Here is a 21564-nt window from a genome sequence, read left to right on the forward strand (position 1 = left end):
AGTACAAAAGAAAACTTGTGTAGTGAAACATAGTAACATAGTCCCCCAGAGGTGAAGGGCACACTAAGGCGAGTTCTTTGGATGCAGGGCACCTAGGTGCCAGAAACATCCATTATTATTTTTATTATTATTATCATGGTATTAGCGCTTGCGAGCTGCAGTGAAGACAGGCCTCCATGTGAGCTAAGAGGGCAGGGAAGGAGTGTGTGAGCTGCATGGATAATGGTAGGGAGAGTGTGTGCATGTATGAATATGGTGTTAGAGTGTGTGTTACTGTATGGTGGAAGTTTGTGTATGGTAAGAATGTATGAGTGTGTATATGTTACTGTATGTTTGGTTTTGTTATGAGTGTGTTTGTTAGTGCATGGTGCTAAAATTGGTGGCTTAATATTTCCTGTCAGAATGTGTGTGTGTGAGTGTATGATGTTAGCATGAGAGTGTGTTAGAATATGCACACAGACACTCACTGTCAGGACCCGGGCGAGCAGGTAGCAGGGGATACTTGGTGTTCTATCTGTACCCCACGATGCCTCATAGCTGAGGGAAGATACAGACTGGCGCAAAGGAAGACACCGCAGACAGAATACTGAGATATAGTCTATATTGAGGTAACTGGCAGGACACATAAGTACAAGTTAAGAAGTCTCTTTGGCAGGAAGCCATACTATACTATCTCTTTACCCCTACGCCCCTGACATAATGCTATCTTTAATGGGTTCTGACCCAGGGATCCAATTTCTCTGCTGAGGGGTACAGTATAAAGGGACACCCACAGTGCAGGGATAGGGCAGCATATATCTGCTTGTGCATCCTATCTCACAGACAGCAAGGGTAACATAATACTACAACTCATTAATAAAGCCCTGAAACCCATATATGAAATGCTGCCAGGACTACATCAGAAAGGGTTCCTGGTATCACCAAACCTACACAAAGGTAATTGATGTGTGCATTTAGGCAATCAAATGTTTTGTCTCATACTCTCTTAAAATAAACATCTGTATTATGCACATGCATTGATCGGTGCATCCAATAATCAGAAAAAGAATTCCCCTTCGCTATGTCTATCCTATTCTTCTAACAAGGGGTAGTAGTATGATAGTTCAAATTTTAGTTATTAGGATTGTTTGAGAAGTGATTCTTAACATATATAGGGTTAACCAAACAGTGGCAAAAGGCAAATAATGACCTATAGAGCCTCTCAGACTATTTGCATACAGCAAGTGCTGATTCAGGCCTAAAAGCTTTTCTTATTCTCTCCCTAGATGAGTGCTGATAACCACCTATTGGAAATAAGGTGAGTATGAGTTCTTGTGCGCACTGGAAAGCTACTAAACAGATATACCAGCAACAGACTGGTGTCATCAGTGCAGCATTCAGCCTGTACTCCCATATGTACAACCCTTGTTTGGATCTAGACCACAATGTCCAGTTGTTTGGATAAGAATCCCATTTCTAGCAAGGACAACTCCATAGAAGTAGCAAGGGCAGTAGCAAAGCTCTTGCATATAAAACCCAATACAGTTATTTAGAACAAGAGACACAGCCGTCAAAATATAAGAAATAAAATATCCCATACCCTTTAAGATCCTTTCTGAGTTTATTTTCCAATTGCAAATGCTATATTTAATATAGGCAGTCACCAAGAAATAAAGCAGTAATGTTATGAGATGCAGACTGAGACACAAATGTGAGAGGAGGGGACCTAGTTAGAGTATTTTCTAATTACAAAAAAAAAAAACAATCACCCAATATATAGCTACATCCTGATAATGGGATGGGACAATTCAGCTGCTGAGTTTGCAGGGTGACCAAATGTCCCCTTCAAACAGTTAGTGTAGATAACTAGATATGCATGCAGTGGAACGGCAACAGTTTCACAAGATCTCAGGTTAAAGAAGCCACTTGGATACCATACTTAGGGCATGGAGCATATATTTACTAAGTAACATTTGTGAATTTGGTGATTTTTCCAAATTGTTGTTAAAACATGATTTCATTTAATTTCTGTATTGACTCATAACTACACTGGTTTATAGCTTAATTTTCATTTATTATCTGAATGCTTCAAGTTGTAAATGTCAGAATCAATAAAGCTCTTCTAGGTCATGTGGAAAGCTCCGGTTTTGAATTAAAGTTCTAAATTATATTCAACTTCAATAATCAGACACATTTTGCTGGAGTTTTAAAAATTAAAAATGAGTTTGTTATCTGTTCTTTAAATGTTTCGCATTCATCTGTACTGTATTGTGTTTTTGTGTTTTAGTTTACATTTTATTTCTATATTGATTGGGACGCTTTCAAAGTGTCTTAATAAATATTACTGTTTAAAATATTACTCTGGTAATTCTAGAAAAAGGTGACGTTTACCTAATATTATAACGTGTCATGCACGTTTACATAGTGTATTTGTGTGTGCGTTTTTCATTTTTTTACTAGGTCCCTTTAAAATGCAGTGTCTGCCTTCACTGAAATGTGATGCTAGGAGGCAGACCCTGCCTCATTTAACCAGAAGTCACTTTGGGAAAATAACCTCCCTGTTCCAAGGCTACACTGTGCTGCTGGCTGAGCTGAAAGATTTCCTACATAAGGTATTTTTTTATTTGTCTCTATGCAACTTTATGCATTGTTAGAAGGGTTTGCAATATGAAATACACTTGACAATTTCAGATACCAATGATTTATACTTAATATGGTCCACTAAGACCTAAAAAGCAGGCAGTTTAGCTGCTTTGAAGTTATTGCACCAGACTTACAAAATGTATTCTAATGCTATAAATTGAATGAATAAAACTTCAATAACTTGCAAAATAATTTTAATAGGACAACCGCAGAGTTTTACCTATGGAATATTTGTAATGTATATTCATACATAATTGTTAGGCAGTAAATATTGTTGCTCACTGTGCAAAATGGAAGATCAGCAGCATCTTATGAAATGAAATATTAGTAAGGAACATATTACAGATTAATGGTTTAAATTTTGTGTAAACAGTTTTCTATGAAAAATTATCTGTTTGGTGTCAGTATTTCCTACACTGTTGTTTACTTGAACAAGAACCAAAGTGTCATGAGGACATTAGGATGTATTATCAAATATTTTCATGCAGCCATTTTTATTGGGTCATCAATAATTTTGCCTGGGTATGCTTTGGCACTTCAATGGAGTGCTTGCTTGGACTTATATATATAGATATATATGGATATATCTACAATAATGTATCCCAAATGTGTTGCAGTTTATCATGGGAAGTAATTCATTCATTGCCTACATAAAGTGGAGAAGTATAAACAGTAAAAGTAAATATTTTTGTCATATCTGCACTTACTGTAAGTGTATGAAATAATGCAATACAAGAAAGCAAGAAGATAACATTACATGAGTAATATGGGTTCCATAATACACGCAGCACAAGGTGTATGTAACAATATAATGGATCAGAATGTATCTTTAAATTGCAAAAGGGCACCACTATACCATAGGTTATTTTAATTTCATTTCACATACCAATTTGCACGTTATACAAGTAACCTATGCAGAAGTTTGGAAGGTATTTTAAAAAGAGTAAAAAAAACAAACAATAACTGTTGAATATATTTAACCGGTTTTCCCAAGTGAAATGTATTTACTCAGATGACATGGTGCTAGTGTATTTTCCCTGAGGCTTTATGGAGATTGACTCAAACTTACATAATGTATACAACATTCCTGTGTAATATATACAAGTATATATGTGTGTGTGTGTGTATATATATATATTTATATATGTATATGTATATATATATATATATATATATATATATGTGTGTGTATATATATATATATATATATATATATATATATACATATATATATATATATATATATATATATATATATATATTTACATGCACACATACATATTTATGATATGTATATATATATTTTTATAATAACAGGAATACAAAGTTGTTCCAAGCAAGACCCCTATGGATATTACTGTCTAGTGGTGTGACACACTGAAAATATATTTTGTTGTGGTCCTATTTATTATGTAAGTGGTGTCCCATTGCACACACCATTCTTGCCAAGCTGCTCCACAGTATGAAATCCTTCACCTTGTCCCTTTCTTAAACATGTTCAAGTTGTGAAGGGTCTGGAATGTTCTTTTTTTTTATAATACACAATAGGAGGGGGGACTGAGGTCACAACCAAGCCTATTACGTTCTTATTTTACAGCATTTACAGTGTTTAAATATATGCAGGGAGCCTATTCATCATGCCACCTCCATCACAGTCACATAGACTAAAAGTTTGGCTAGAGACTCCTTAAATCTAGGTCAATATATGTGAGTTGAATATAATAATTCATAATAAATGAGTGAGGCCAAATTATTTATAACATATAGATTTACTTAATTGTGGGCAAAAAAAGTTGGCAAAAACCTTGCATTTGCAAAAAATAACTCTCAAAGCACATACACTCACCTGTAAGAAAGTCAAGTTGAAAAAAGCATGCAACTTGCAGATTTGCTAACCTGTGAGTTGCAAGTCCACTACCTCCCTTGCATAACCTCCCTTTCCTTAAAATAAAAAGGAATAAAATAAAACATAATAATATAGTTACTGTAAAACATTGGGAATAATACACACCTGTGTATACTAAGAATATATGACTTTATAACTTTACACAAAATTTTGTAGGGAAAAGAATGATGTATGATCCCTGACCTCATTATTGATTCATTAGTGAGTCATTAATCATTGATCACAAAAACTGCTCAACTCAGAAGGAACATTACCAGTAATTTTAATTGTTGGCTACATTTTTTCCTTTCACTGTTTTTTTTATTTTTGGATGGCACCTTTACTTCACTTAAACTGATGATTGATGGCTTTGTGGATCTTCAATGGGCCAAAAGGGGTCAAAAGTGATAGACCTTATCCCACCTACCCAGAAACAAGGTGATAGGTAGCGATTTTTAGTTTGTGTTTTAATGTAATTCCATACATCCTACAGGGCAGTGAAAAAGGGAAGGGAATGGGCATGGGATGGGGCCTCTTCAAAGGTCTTTTTACAAACAAAAAGGGGGTAGCAGCAGTTTTTAGGATGCTCCCTAAAACTTTAACTCCCCAGGTTGAATTAATAATTTGTTCCCTACCATGCAGATAGGGGGTGATAGTAAGCCCACTCATGGTCAATATGGGGTCCCCTTTTGCATTTTTGTGTATCGTGGGATTGGGGTGGTGTGAGTTTCAGATGAAATCACATGCCCTCACCTGAAACTTGCACATTTCAAGGCTGTAGTTTCTCATATGCCCTCGCAAACAAATTGGAGAAAATCTGCAATATAGACAGTGTGGGGTGATATTTGAATGGAGAGACATAAGTACCCCAGCTCTTTTCCCTACTCTACATGTTAATGGTTGGATAATAAATAGTAAATGTGCCTGTATGCCCCTGAGGTGTGATACATAGAATGTAATGGATTATCAGTAGCACTAGTGTGAGGGATTTCTAAAGACTACTGCTACCCATATTGTATAAGCCTTAATCTTGATTACATTTGCACAACAATTAAGGCACCACTTGCCCCACATACATACTGGGCCAGAGAACTCCCAGTATAGAAGCTACTGGATTCTTGGAGGCTGGACTTGCATTATGATGGGCACAAATTGTTTACGCACTACAAACTTAATTTTTAGCGTACTATGGGCGTCCTTGCACAAGAAGCCTTTTGGGCATTTTCAGCCAGTGCATGCATAAGCAAAAGAAGAATTTACCTCTGGGCATAGAGGCCAAGCATTAAAAAAAAAAGTAGTTTTTGAAGTATTTTGTCATTTCGCAGAGCCAACATATTGTATTAGCTAAAGTGAACAGTGAAAGTATTTACCTAGGGGCTACATTTTGATGATTTATGACTTACACAGTCTTGTTATGTTAAAGCAGCCTATTTTTGTGCTGTCACTGGAATAAGAAAAAAAATCCTCCCAATGTTTCATAGGAACAAAAAGCATCGTCAGCAATAACATGTTACACTGGTAGACTAAATCTCTATTTTTTACATAAATCCTTCACATATAGCAGGACACTTACATAGGGGTGTGTTTTCTGAAATTGGTATTTAGCAACCCATATAGTTTTTTATTACCCAATGGGCTTCATAGCTACTGGCAGAATACATTAAGTGTACTGGGTTACTTTTAATAGTAGGTGTGAAAAAATGCTTTCAAAAACAGACATGTTTAATAGTTTATTTTTTATAATTTAACAAAATGCAAAGCGAGTGAACAGAAGGGAAATCTATATCAAATCAATATTTTGTGTGACCACGCTTTTCCTTCAAAACATCAATAATTCTTCTAGGTACACTTGCATACAGTTTTTTAAGGAGCTCAGCAGGTTGTCTTTTTCTTCTTGGAGAACTATCCCAGTTCTTCTGTGGGTTTAGGCAGCCTCAGTTGCTTCTCTCGCTTCATGTAATTCGAGACAGACTCAATTATGTTGAGATCAGTGAGACTCTTTGAGGGTAATACCATAATTTCCAGGACTCCTTGTTCTTCTTTACGCTGCACATAGTTCTTAATAAATTTAGCTGTGTGTTTGGGGTTGTCATGCTGATGATATCTGCCTGTACTTCTGTTCTGGAGACCATTAATTCTGACCAAATCCTCATGTCCATTTGCAGAAAAGCAACCCCAAACATGCTTCACTGTTGCCTGCAAACACGTATTCTTGTGCCGCTCTCCAGCCCTTAAGCGAACAAGCTGCCTTTTGCTATAGCTAAAAAAAAAGCACCTGCTGCCCTTTTCTGCTCCTAAGTTCCTGTGTTTCCATCAGATTTGTTGCTTTGCCTTGTTTACACATCAAAGCTATGGCTAATTGGCTCCAAGTCTTCCTTGAAGACTGCTTCTGACCAGACTTCTGCAGACAGTAGGGGGTGTACCAGGGTCCCACTGTTTTCTGCCAATGCTGAGCCAATGTCACTGTCGGAGATTTTTTTCAATTACAAAGGCAAGTAGGCATGATGTGTCTCTCATCTGCTGCTCTAAGTTTCCTTGGCAGACAACTGCGTCTACAGCCCTAAACATTGCCCGATAAAGGAAATCTTGTTAATGAGTTTGGCTGTTCCTCACTCAGTTTTATTTATTATTAATGATTATGTTTCAATCTACATATTAAATTGATGATCATTAGCACCTGTTTGTTCTAATTGTTCAATCATACAGCTAACTATATGCTTTAAAAAAATCCCTGACAGTCACAACCTAAGCAAGGAGGTCGGGTAGGAGCCTTGTTGCAGGGGATCCAGTGGACTCTGTCTGTATCCCACGACACATGACAACTGACTGGAAGGGTTGATACAGGCAAGGCTGAATGATACCAGCAAGACTGGTTAGCACAGACAAGACTGGTTGGCACAGACATGATTGAGCACCGATAAAAGGGCTATGCATCAAGGCAGACTGTGGCTATGACACAGACAGAACAGACTGGAAGCTCACGGACAGGGCAGGAGTTGGATATTCCTCGGAACAAAGCATCTGTAGGGATAGCCCTCGGAGGAACAGCAAGAGGAGAAACAGGTAGACAGATCACGAAGGTCATAATCACAAGGCATAAACCCAAATGCAAAGGCCCTGTCTGCTATAAGCATCAGGTATTTAAAAGACAGGAATAACACAGAAGACACAGGATATCAAGGCCCAGCTGATGGCATCAGAGTGGTGCAAGAGTTCCAACACTATGTAGAGTGGCCACTACAGGCTGAAATAAATAGTACCATAACCTGTATTATCCACACAGAAGCCTGGGAAGTAAGGTTGAACCGTGACACTGACTGTGCAAGTGTACCTAGTAGAATTTATGCTGTTCTAAAACAAAGATGGAGGTCACATCAATGGTTGCCAGACTCTCCCCCACTTACTCTAACTTTAAATGCTCACTAAACTCTCCTATTCAGAGAAGCATATGACCATATACTCTCATAAAGAAACCAACCTCCATCTCCCACCTCCAAGATCTCAACACTACTGAGTTCTCCATATCACCCTCATTACAAATTAAGTCATCCTCACCTAAGCAGTCCTATTGTACTGCGTCTCATTCCACCCTAAACCTAAAATATTGAAAGTTCGCTAGAGCATGGCCCTCTTTTCCTTATGTACCAATAGTTCTTAACACGTGTTTTAGTTAGCGTCAATTTTAAATTGTGCTTGTTAAATGTTTCCACTGTCAATTATTGTAACAGTCACTATATAAATAAATGTAATGTATTTTTGTGTGAGGGGGGCTAAATGAGCATGTGTATATGTAGGTGAGAGGTATGTACATGTATGTACTGCTCAACTGTGGCAGCAGCCACTGAAGCATGGCCACAGCTGCATTAGGAGCCAGAATATAAATGCAGTGGCAAGGCAGTGTATGTACTTGGTCTAAATAGCTAGTTCCATTGCCCAAAGTAATCAAATAGTAAACTATGGAACTTTAAAGTATTTCTTCCATGTCTATTTTATCTTACCTAGCAGTAGGAGGTTGACCTTGCTCCAGCTTGTTCAACATCAAGTGGAAGTTCATCCCTTCAGTATAGATATCCTGTTGAAAACAATGGTGATTCAAAATGTTTATTTTATTTATGTTAATGTGTTATTTTCTTGTCCATGCAATATATATATATATATATATATATATATAAATTAATATTGCGCTGACATTCATTCAAACCAAACAACCTTTTAACTAAGAAATTTTAACTTTATAATCTCATGCTATAGCAAATACACTTCTGTGTGAACTATAGCTTTACTACCTATCCTTTCCTAATTATATTACCTGTAACCATAATTTCCTGAGGCCGGGTTATTATTATGCTAGTAGTCTATATGGACACAGTTTTATGAAAAATAAAGCTTCCTGTCTGCCCATTCAGATTTGCTTGCTTTTGATTCTGCAGTAGTTCGACATTTCAAATTCCTATATCTATCTTATGTGAAAAAAAGGAATGAATTATCAGCCTTGGTAATATGTAATGGCTTCAAATCTTTAGTTTAAACCAGCTTACTTAATATAGTTCACACCCAGGCACACAGATCCAGACACTTGCAGTAACACATACATATACACACACACACACACACAGATACATTTAGACACTAACACACATGCACACACTAACACATACACCCAGACACATACACTAAGATGTGTCACACACACGGGGACACACAGACTAACATACCTAGACACACACTAACATACACACACTTTCATTAACATACCCAGACACAGACTAACATATCCAAAGACACATTTGCATACACTACCATACCCAGACACACACATACTCATCTACACAGACACACACAGATACACACTACAATACCTAGAAATGCACTCTAACATACCCAGACACACACACTTACATACCCAAAGACACATGTTCACACTCTAACATACAGACACACACATACATGCTCATCTACCTAGACACACACATACTTACATGCCCAGACACACATGCTTACATACCTACACACATGCTAGCATACCCAAACGAAAACACGTGTTCTCACACACAAAAACACACATACACACACTAACATACCCAAGCACTCGCACTAACATACAGATGTGTAAACAGACACATGTTTACACACAAACATACCTAGACATACACTAACATACCCAAACACACATGTTCAAACACTAACATACCGAGACATACACATTTTCACTGACATACTGAGACACACACACTTCCGCTAGCATACCCCCCCACACACACTAACATACCTGAAGACACATGTTTGTGCAATAACATACTCAGATACACACACACACACACACACACAAAGCTACCCAGACAAAGACACATGTTCACAACTGAATATAAAGAAGAGGGGGAAGAGATCTTCACTTTCATAAATACAAATGATTTATACAGGGGTCCTCCACGCAATTACAGAATGCTGTTGTTCACGCACAAGGTGCTATAGAGATTTGCTTAGAGAAAATTACAATTACTAACAAACTTACATAGGCCTGACAGCAACATTTTAGAACAGGGTATTTCACCAAGCCCGTTTGGCTTTATCAATTGGTGAATAACCAAGCACCAACATGAATGCTTGATGCTCACTAAGATCAAGTGCATCAATATTAGTGTAACCCAACACAGATCTACTGTAGCTTTGGAATTATCAAAATACCAATGACGTGGATGCATCCCACTGTTTCTTGTTTGAATTCACATTTTTCAGACAAAGCTCAAAGGGTTTGGACTATTATTGCAGCTGATGTTGTGCAAAACATACAGGGCAAATAAACAGTTGGAGGCAGGTGCTTCTGCTTTTAACTAGCAGGGTGCTCATTCAAGATTGGCTTACATAATACAATCTCTGCCGGGTTCTTAGTGAGAACTCTCCCTAGTGAAACACACAAGAATTTATTTTCTTTTGTCCTTATAAACAAGGCCATAACCACATATTATGCAATCAGTGATATTTTCATAATAGTTGCTATATTGTAAACTAAAAACAGGAACAAAATACATTTCCACAGTACCATGCGTAAGCAATTTTTCACAAAATATCATCAATTTAACTATACATAAAAACAGAATTTGACGGCGCATAAGAACCATTCGGCCCATTTAGTTTTTTTCCTGCATTAAAGACTCAAGCCTTAATCAGTCCTAGATTCAGAATAGACATATACCTGCCCCATTCATATTTAAGGTGTTAACCTCTACAATGTCTGCTGGGAGGTGGTCCTACTTACCTACCATCCTTGTTTCCTTACATCTATGTCTCTGACCATTTAGTTTTTAATCACTGCCATTTTAGTTCTCCTTGGAAGTGATAGTAGGGTTTTCTGCAAGTAGACCTGTTTTATCTGAAACTCATGGTTTAGTGAATAAACCCCTTGGGGATGTAATGGTAATGGGTAACATTAATTCAGGGTAACACGGAAATTCAGCAATCTCCAATCCTCTCAGAATAGACTTTCTTATCAGCTGCAGTAGAAACAGGCAACAATTAAAAAACTATTTTTAATAATTATATACATACTGTACCTTTGAAATTATATATTTAGCATAACTCAACAGAAATTCTGAAACTGCGTGTTTTAAATGCATTATACAACAAACATGCTTTTTTAATGTTTCAAATCTCAGTTTTCATGAAAATGAGCAATATATGTACAGTAGCTTTTTAAGCTAATAACTTTAATTCTATCTCAGCTTGTTATATAAAAGAAGTAGTGATATGTGTTTTTTTTATAAAACATAAATATTTTAATAGACAATTGCATATTCATACTGAAAAGCTAATTGGGGCCACAGAACATGATATGAATGCAATTTAATACTATAATTATGAATGTACTTTATTTATGTTGTGCAGTGTAAATATAAACCTTGCATGATGTATTCTTAGGAAATAAAAGAATTGCATTGATACAGAACTATATTAAGTAGGGTGGTTTCAACTAATGATTGAAAGCCATAACATATTATTAAGGCTGATATAGTTCTATTCATTCATTTTTCTTCTCATCAGGTAGATGTAGGAACTTGGAGAATGTGGGAAGCAATACAGTTCATTATATTGTAATAATACCTCTAAATTAACTTTTTTGTACTAATTCTGGATAATATGGAATGGTTACAAGTAGAAACAACTAAATTAATCTTCCCCTCTTTATACTTTATGACATTACATTTTTTTTACAAAAGGTATGTAGTACCAGTTCTTCCTTGTATCCACTAAAGCAGGGGTTTTCTAGTGAGGTTGCAAAAGGGTCTCTGTTTCATGTAACTTGTTTCAATATGCATTAGGAACAGGATCATCTTGCCACATTGTTATATTTTAATTATATACAGTTAACAAGTTACACTAGACATTGGTGGGTGTCTTAGCCACTTAGGTGATAGGAGGCACCATTATGCAGGATCAGGGGTTAGAAACATGGGAACCCCAAAACCACATAGTCAGCCATGACTATGAAGGGCCAAATTTAAAAAATGATCTTGCAAAAATATATATGAAAGAGACAACTTTTAATGGTATCATAGTATTGGGTAAATGTTGTTTACATTTGTAAATAATTCAGCAGTTTGCCATTATTGTTTATCAGTTGGTAATTTACAATCAGTTTATTGTACAGTATGTGTTCAATCTGGTGCTTTTCACTAATTACCTCAACTTGCTCTTTAAGTAAGACTGTAATTGCATGAATCTGACTTATGATCAATAACCAGGCCCGGACTGGCCCGGTGGGCCGGGCCGCGGCAGGGCCGGATTGATTTAGGGGCTGATGGAGCTGCAGCTCCAGGCCCCTACCTTAAAATACGCCTAGTCAGGACCGAAGTGACTGGGCCTATGCGGCCTCTACGGCCGCATTAACGCAGGGCATAAGGGGCCCCTGCCCCTTAAGCCCGCCGCAACTGCGACCGGGTCCGCCACTCTAAGGGGCCGGGAAGCCCCCACCAGGGACGGCCTTACGGGTGTGCGGCCGCACAGGGTTTAAATTAAAACATCGGGGTTTTTTTTCTTTCTTTATTTAACATCCTCCATCTTAAATAAAGTTTTTGTTAACCTTATTTAACATGGAGGATGTTAAATAAAGTTAAAAAAAAAAACCCCAATGTTTTAATGTAAGCCCTTAGAGTGGCGGACCCGGTCGCAGTTGCGGCGGGTTTAAGGGGCAGGTGCCCCTTATGCCCTGCGTTAATGCGGCCGTAGAGGCCGCATAGGCCTAGTCAGTCCGGTCCTGCCGCGGGCCCGGCCGCAGTTGCTGCTTGCTCCGGCAACAAGGTAAGTAGGGTGAGGGAGGGGGGTGCAGTGAGAAGGGGCAGAGGGGGGTTAGATAGTGAGAAATGGGGAGAGGGGATAGATAGTGAGAGGGGGTACATAGTGAGAAGGGGCAGATAAGATGGGGAGGGGGGTAGTGTGAATGCGTATGAGAATGAATGAATGAATAAATGTGTGGATGAATTGTGTGAATGCGTATGACAATTAATGAATTCATGTGTGGATGAATTGCTTGAATGATTTGTGAGACTGCATTAATGAATGTGTTAATGATTTGTGTGAATGAGTAAATACAAAGATGGTACATGAAGGGTGGGCTTTAACAATAAATAAATAAATAAAAATGGCCTGCTCGGGCTTAAATGCCCGGGCCTATTTTTTGTCCCAGTCCGGGCCTGCCAATAACCAATAATCCATTTAATCTATATAATATAATGTGCTTCACACATTATCCAAACAAGCCCTTCCAGGTTATATCTATAATATAAAATAAAGATGTGTGTCTTTGTAAAATACATTTGTACAAACATTATTCTGCAAGATTGCCTAGTGCCTTCAATTCAGATTTGCAAACTACCGTATATGTTTTTCTGTAGTCTTGTACTGAGATAATTAACAAGGATCTAGTAATATCTGGTTCAAGCCAAAGCATCTCAAGTCATTGAAGATGTTCTGCCTCAGCTTGTTCTATTTTCAGATTCAATTAATGGATCTTTATATATTAATTACAGCAGTTCTGTTGTACATTATGTCACACCCTCCTCTTCACAACTAATAAAAACTGTATTTAGAAAAATATTTAACCTACTGTGTATAAGCCAACTTTCTATTACAATATATACTATATGGACAAAAGATCTGGGACACCTGACCATTATACCAACATGGACTTCTGTGACATCTTATTCTAAATACATAGGCATTCATATGTAGTTGGTACCCCTTTGCAGTTATAACAGCTTCTACTCTTCCGAGAAGTCTTTCCACAAAATGTTGGAGTGTTTTTGTGGGCATTTTTTGCCCATTCATCCAGTAGAGCGTTTGTGAGATCAGGCACTAATGTTGGCCTAGATCACAGTCTCTTGACTATTTGTAAATGTAGAAACCTGTATTATCAATAGTGTCCTTGCTAGTTTTTTTATGTTTTTGTTTTCCCTGAATATGTAATCTTTGTAGCACTACACAAGCTGAAGTTGCATATCAATAAATAGCCTCTAATTTTCTTATACCTTTGCTCACTATTATTTAAAACAGCTTTATCCATGTCACATTGATTTGATAAATTCTTTCAGAAATTAATTATTTTTGCGTTAGTTATAACACTTTTCAAAAACATAAAACCTTTTTAAAAACATAAACCCATGAGGTTGCAAAACAAAAAGAAACCTGTTTAGATGCAGAGATACAATAATAATAATTAGCATCTGTCTCAAACATCCTTCTTCTAAGTAAAAAGTATCAGGAACTAAAGCAGGTTGATAAAAGGAACACACCTAATAAACTGCAAACCCTGCATAGTCCTGACTGGATGATGAAACTGAGATAATAGACATGCCTAGGCAAACGCATGATAGCCACTTGTGAAAATATGTGAGGCAGCCTGTGTGACTAATATTTAGTATTTTAGTTTGTATGATTTTGGGACACTAACAGCAACCTGTCAAGCAATCCTTTATGTCATGCTTTTGTGTGATAGTGGGCATGTTGGAGAAATCCCCTGACCTCCTTGATGGCAGTCTATGCTGTTATTATTAGCATTATGGTAATGCCAGTGAGATCCTGATGATCTCTTCCTTCATAGACTTTCAACAGAAAGTATGTATGTCTGTGTGATTAAGACTGAGACATTATATTGTTTACCATAAGACAGTGTGATATGGAGTTTTTTTCCTAGTAGATTTCCCTAGTAGATTGGGCTAAGGTAATGGAGCTAGAGCGCATACATAGCTAGAGCAGCTATAGAAAAACTTCATATCAGATGTTTTTGTAGAAAGTAGATTTATTTTAAAACTGAAACAAAGCTAGCAAGCTAGTTTTAAAATCAAGTTTTTAATGTGATACTAGATACTTGCTTTTTTTTAATTAACATTGTTGCTCCTGGGTAAATGAGTGCTTATCGATACTTTAGAACAAAAAGCTGATGGTACATCAAGGACGTATCAACAAGCACAGGCAAGCCCGTGTATGTCCAAGGTTCTTTCTATGTTACTGAAGCATTCAGAAAATGGCATCTATATTGGTCCCAGTAGTAACAATAAGAATTCAAAAAGCAGTAAGTGCACATAACATAGATCTTATGCCTGTTTCAGCAAAGCCACACATAATGATTGATCCAGAGAGTGATCTGTTCTTGGACATAGCATTTAATAACAAGGAGCCAGTTACCCCTATCAAATGCCAAATAGTTAATAAATCTAATAATAGTTGATACAACAATTTCCAGAGTTCTGAGAAGTGCATTCTGTTCTGGAATACATAACAGAGTAGCATCACGCTATGGTAATCAGCATGTACACAAACTCATCATACAGCCCATCCCAGTCTATGGTAGACTGCTGTTTTATTTACTATTTATCCTGTTTTTATTTTGTAATAGTTTGTCTACTTTTTATTTTGTAATAGTTTGCAATTATACACTAGCCGGGGTTGTAACCTCCAATAGCATTTAGTATAATATGTTTTTTAACCCCTTAATGACAAGGCCTGTACATGTACGGGCCCAAAATATATTGTTTTCAATGGGTTTAGGGACCGCCCATTGTCCTTAAGGGGTTAATTTCTGTTTGTTTTGATCAACTTTAAGGAAAGAACGCAAAACAGCTGCTAGTGTGTCAACATGTTTAAATAACAAGCTGGAAAAGGGCAAATATGCACGATGGGATAGTGAAGTCATACACCTTGACTTAAAGTTAAACATTAAAGTTCAGGGGGAAAAAAGCGGACGCATAATGTTGTGTACTATTTCTCACTGAGAAGGTATTTTGTTGAAATGGCCAGTTGGGGTCATGGCTAGAACAGATGTATTTTCAATTCCAGGTTTTCCAATCTGTGTTTTCACAAATTGATGAGTTATCCCATAAACAATGTCCTCGGATATGTATAATTGCAATGCCAAATATATTTACAGGTTAATATGGTGTAGGGATTATTTGGTTCAAGAGGCACAATTGTATTAGTTAAGGTGTTTAATAATGCTGATCACATTGATTCTCAAGGTAACCTCAGACTCAATGTGCATCAAGCTTATCCCCACTCCAAAAAGTTATTTCCAGAATTTGTATATGTTTGTGCAAGCCGGATGGGAAAGCATTTATTCTCAGTTATAGTGTAAATTTGCTGTCGCTCACATTTAATGTTCTTGTGTATTGGAAATAAATCAGTAGAAAATGCAAAGGGAGGGTAAATACATTAGATAGGAAGAAGAACGAGTAACAGCAAACTGGCTGTCTGGACACCTCTGGAACACATTGCTGTGAACTCCTCAATCTGTAATGACGGCACATTGTATACACACAAGATTAATGTAAATCTGTCTCCCGAGCAGGTCCATTTAAAAGGCAAACCATGTGTATTTCTGTCCTTATACAAAATATAAAGAACATTTGAGACACTGTTTCGTTTAAATAGGTTTGCTGCAATAAAGCCTCTGCAGCACAGCATAGAAATGTAGAGTATGATATCTGCATTTATAGGGGCAGTTTAATGCTAAAGAATAATGCACATTAAAGTACTTTACGAATACTTGAATTCTTTAAAATAAACTAAATCATTTACTTTAAGTGGAAGTTGCAGCTCTTAAGTAAAACAGCCGAGAAGCAGGAAATTTCCACACGTGCACACGGGGGTCTAAATACGATCCTGCCAACAGTGTTCACCAAGCCCGCACTGGAGCTGACTGGAGGTAAGTATATCACATGTCAAGATATGCATTCGCTTCAGCTGAACATATCTGCTGCACGGAAAACAGCTGAGGGAAAGGAGCAAGTGCATGTGGGGGGTTCCACAGAAAAAAATACCTATCCACAAACAAGCTGGTTATAAATTTGCAAACAGACCCAGGCTGGCCGGTCACGGTATTGTGTCAAAACCATTCCACCTTAACCTTCAATTAATTTGTTACACAAGTAAGAAATTAATATATACATTATTTGCTCAGGTTGGTATATTGTATTCATTTGTATTTTCTTAAAATATGGCACCTTAAAATCAGTTAATTAAAATAATGTCAACATTATGCAAAGGTGAAACCTAGTAGATTATAAATATATATATATATATATATATATATATATATATATGCAGAGGGCCAATGTGACCATACATTCCTCAGTCCAGTTGTATTACATAGGAAGTTTACATGCATGGGAGACGGGGCTGGTATGGCCATTGAATTTGTATAATAAATAAAACAGCAACAATACACAATAAACACAGATGGGATTATTATTTAGAATATTTATTTTAGAAAAAAGTAACCTACAATAATATAAGTTATACTTCTGAACTGCTGCTGTGTGGGTACGCTAATAATTACCCAAAACTGCCTTAGAATTATTAAGCATTGTATTGAAAAGACCAGGGTGATTTTTTTTTTGTGCTGACTAATTACTTTAACCCTGCCAGATTTATTGGGCATCAGTGAACTAAAATTCAAAGTATTGGCACTTATGTAAAGGAACAACAAATATTCATTGGTTTCCTGGCTTGTTTCTTCATGGCATTCCTGAAACACTATCTTTTTTTTATATTGAGATGCAAAATTAGGGATTTTATGAAAACATTTTAATGGATTGGTGATAACATTTACATAGTACAGAAAATGTATCTGCGAGTGTGTTCAGTTGTATTCAGTCATACAATTCCTTTTAGCATTCAATTCCATTTTAGAATAATTCCATTTAGAATAATTATGTTTTATATGGAATAAAAAGGCACAAGAGATTTTATTACAGCACTGAGCGTTGTTTTTCAGCTAGAAATATCACCAAATAATTTAAACCATTATAGAAAATATGCTTTGTTAATTAAAATAAGCTGAAGTTTAAAAAAGAAAATATCAATTTTTAATTCAATCCTAAAATACTAATACAGCATATCACTGCTACATATACCTCTCACAACTGTCACTAGCATAAAAACTATTGCAATAGGTTGACAGTTTGCTAAAAATACATCCATCCCTCTAATGTGTCAGGTTTCCCAGATACATGGCGTTAACATTTGAAGCTGCTAAAATGTTTTCTATACATTGCAACCTCATTATGTTTGTGTATAAACTAAGCAAGAATACGATTGTTGTCCGGTGTTCTAATTTGGTTAAATAATACGGCCAGAGTATTACACAAAACATCACTACATCCATATATGCACTTTATATCCTAATGTTACTTTATATATGTTTTGGTAAAAAAACAAGTCTAGTCACTTTACCATGTAACTTAGATATACCTCCTATGATTTTAAAAGGCCAAATAGACTCACTTATGTTTGTATGGCCAAAGGTATAGATGAGGGGAAGGGACTCTCCTAGACTTAATGTGATCTACTCATACCTAACCTAACATTCTGAGCACCTAAGGACACAATGGGACAAAACAGGGACAATGATTTAGGTTGCAAAGAGGCAGAGCAACTCCAAAACTGTCAGTCTTGGAAGGTATGGCTCAGGTAAATGGTTTGAGGAGGTAGGTGGGGCCCATGTGTCCAATGGTGATAATCCTCAAAGTTATATTGGATTGTTATTGGTTGGGTGCTTGCAGTGGAAATTTACTTGCCATTTGTTTTTCGAATAATGACCTTTGTTTTGCCTTCTTTCTGTGGGGATTTGTAATGAAACATTCCCAACCGGCCATTTTCTTGATCTTTGCATGTGAATCAGTTCATGGAAAATTATCATAAATGTCGTTCACACTCCCATGCAGCTCCTAAGGTATTAAATAACAGTGATATATGTTTTTGTGGGAAATTAGTTTTGAAAGGTTACTTCTTCCCATAAACCTTGTTTTAAATGATTTTCCCTTTTTTATTATTGCCCTCCCCCGCGGCTTTATTGGCAGTACAGTGGATAGCATTGTTGAAGACTTTATTGTTGGTAAATCATACAGCTCCACAGTACTACATAATTGCTTTGAAGAACTAGTGCTTTGAGATGTAAAGACAATAGAATGTTTTATTGACAAAAAAAAAACGCAGAAATCCCTTTCCATTTTAACCTAGCCCAAGGGAACACGGACTAATTCCAGGCCATAGGAATAGGTATAAAATGCTGTGGTTTAGGCTATAATTGTGTTAAATACGAGCATAAAGTCATCTTTATTGAAACCTGCTTCTTGGTCTTAACATGCATCCCCTCTTAATGTTATTTGGGTATCAAATGTTATACTCTATTATGTAACATGGCTAACAACATCATCAATATATCTGTTAGCAAATTGATTAAAATGGACTCCATTGTGGAGTGGGTCAGCAATCAGCTTCATCTTTAAAAAGGGATGTGTGGCATTTATATTATATGATAATGCATAATCATGCATAATGCATAATGATATAAGGGAGTTTTAATTCATGTATTTATTGCTTAATTGCATTCAGCTATTGTTATTGTTGGGATTCACAACCTCATCCTTAACCTTCAGGTACAATTACTTGATTTTAGTGGCGTTTGGAAAAGAGTTCAATCAGAATGGATTGAAAACAATTTACCACATTGTATTTGCTCAATATGATAATGTAACACCAATATAGCCTGCTTCCACCTTTTATCCAGGTTAGTTTACTTACCGTATTTGCTCGATTATAAAACGACCCTGATTATAAGACGACCCCCCAAAATCTGAATATTAACTTAGGAAAAAAAGAAAAAGCCTGAATATAAGACGACCCTAAAGGAAAAAAGTTTTACCAGTAAATGTTAATTCATGTAAACTATTTTTTTTAATAAAAGCTATGATTGAGAAAAATATTTTTTTTTTTGTTTTTATTTCTTGTATTTTCCAACCTGTCCCCCAGTTACGCACATCTGCCCCCAGGCTTGCCACACCAATATGGCACTGTGGCCCATGATATGCCTTTTAACCCTCTATATGCCACTGTGCCCCATGGTATGCCTTTTGACCCCCTATGTGCCACTCTGCCTCCAGAAATGCCTTATACCCCTATATCCCATTCTGGCATTTAGGGGGTTAAAATGCATATTATGGGGCAGAGTGGCATATAGGGAGGTATAAGGCATTCCAGGAGGCAGAGTGGCATTAAGGGAGTTAAAAGGCATTATATAGAGCACTCTGCCTCCAGAAATGCCTTATACCCCTATATGCCACTCTGGCATTTAGGGGGTTAAAAGGCATATTATGGGGCAGAGTGGCATATAGGGAGGTATAAGGCATTTCAGGAGGCAGAGTGCACTATTAAATGCCCCCTTAACGCCACTCTGCCTCCTGAAATGCCTTATACCTCCCTATATGCCACTCTGCCCCATAATATGCCTTTTAACCCCCTAAGTGCCAGAGTGGCATATAGGGGTGTAAGGCATTCCAGAAATGCCCTACACACACACACACACACACACACACACACACACTTACTTACTTACTTACCGGTGCTTCCAATTTCCTGCTGTATTGCCGGGGCAGCGGGTTGACGTCTCATTGCGCGGCAGCCGGAAGGAGGTGGAGTTGGCAGCGGGGGTTTGTATGCGTCCGTCGCAAATACCTTCCCCGGCTGTCAGAGATCAGGAACTCTGGAACTCTGATGTCTGACAGTCGGGGAAGGTATTTGCGACGGACGCATACAAACCCCCGCTGCCAACTTCACCTCCGGAAGCACCGGTAAGTGGGGGGGCGACGACAGGAGGATCCAGGTCCCCTGCAGCGGTGCGGGGGATCTGGATCTTAGTCTCCTAATCAGACCTCTATTTGAGGTCTGATTAGAAGACGACCCCGATTATAAGACGAGGGGTATTTTTCAGAGCATTTGCTCTGAAAAAAACCTCGTCTTATAATCGAGCAAATACGGTAGTTCCATGGGAATCAATTTATATCAATTTCATTTTGGTGCGGACAGAGCCCACTTCAGACTCCATTGGTATTTCAGCAATAAGTCCTAACAGTTAAATAAATAAATAGGTTTAAATGGTACATTTTAAATATATTAAGCATGAAAAGAATCATGTTTACAGTGGGTCAGATACATGATCTAATTACTACACATACTGATTTGGGGGAGACAAGAAGACTGCATGCATCAAATGCAAAGTACAAAAGGTCTCCGAATTGTACAGAATTGAGGTACACAAGGTACTGCACATAGTGATTTAGGATACCATAAAAATATTAACAACATCTTGAAAGATACCCAGAACATTTGTAAAATATACATGTATGTTTATTGTACCAAAGATGGTAAAAATTCTATTTGAACCAATGTTCAGAATTTTAGATTTGTCTGAATTTCAGATTTCCAAGCTGTTGTTTTTTTCTAAAAAAAATAGTGTCAGCTGTTCCAGGATAATTGAGTTTATTTACATTTCCACTCAGACAGAAAACCCCAGGTATGCCTTAGATCTCTAACTACCCCTTGGCTATTTCTTGCTGGATGACCCAGCAGTTACTAAAAAGTACTCTTGCCAAGACTAAACTAGTTTCACAATAGCAGTTTATTCAACTGGAACCAATCCAACTTGCCAACAGGCACATTGAAAACAATCCACAGCAGGGCAGAATAGATGGAACAAATGGCTTTTATCTTCTGTCAAGCTTTATGTTTCT

General features: G+C 37.1%; 1 protein-coding gene across 1 annotated transcript in view; it reads left to right on the forward strand.

Annotated features, from left to right (window-relative positions):
• Positions 1–2499: 2499 nt before the first annotated feature.
• SLC38A4 (solute carrier family 38 member 4) overlaps positions 2500–21564 on the forward strand; it is a 38852-nt gene continuing 19787 nt past the window's right edge. The window contains exon 1 of the mRNA XM_053462252.1: positions 2500–2591. The gene's annotated coding sequence lies outside the window, so the exon portion shown is untranslated. The remainder of the gene's footprint in view (positions 2592–21564) is intronic.

The sequence above is a fragment of the Spea bombifrons genome, chromosome 4 (assembly GCF_027358695.1).
Source record: "Spea bombifrons isolate aSpeBom1 chromosome 4, aSpeBom1.2.pri, whole genome shotgun sequence".
In the NCBI taxonomy this organism is placed as follows: Eukaryota; Metazoa; Chordata; class Amphibia; order Anura; family Pelobatidae; genus Spea; species Spea bombifrons.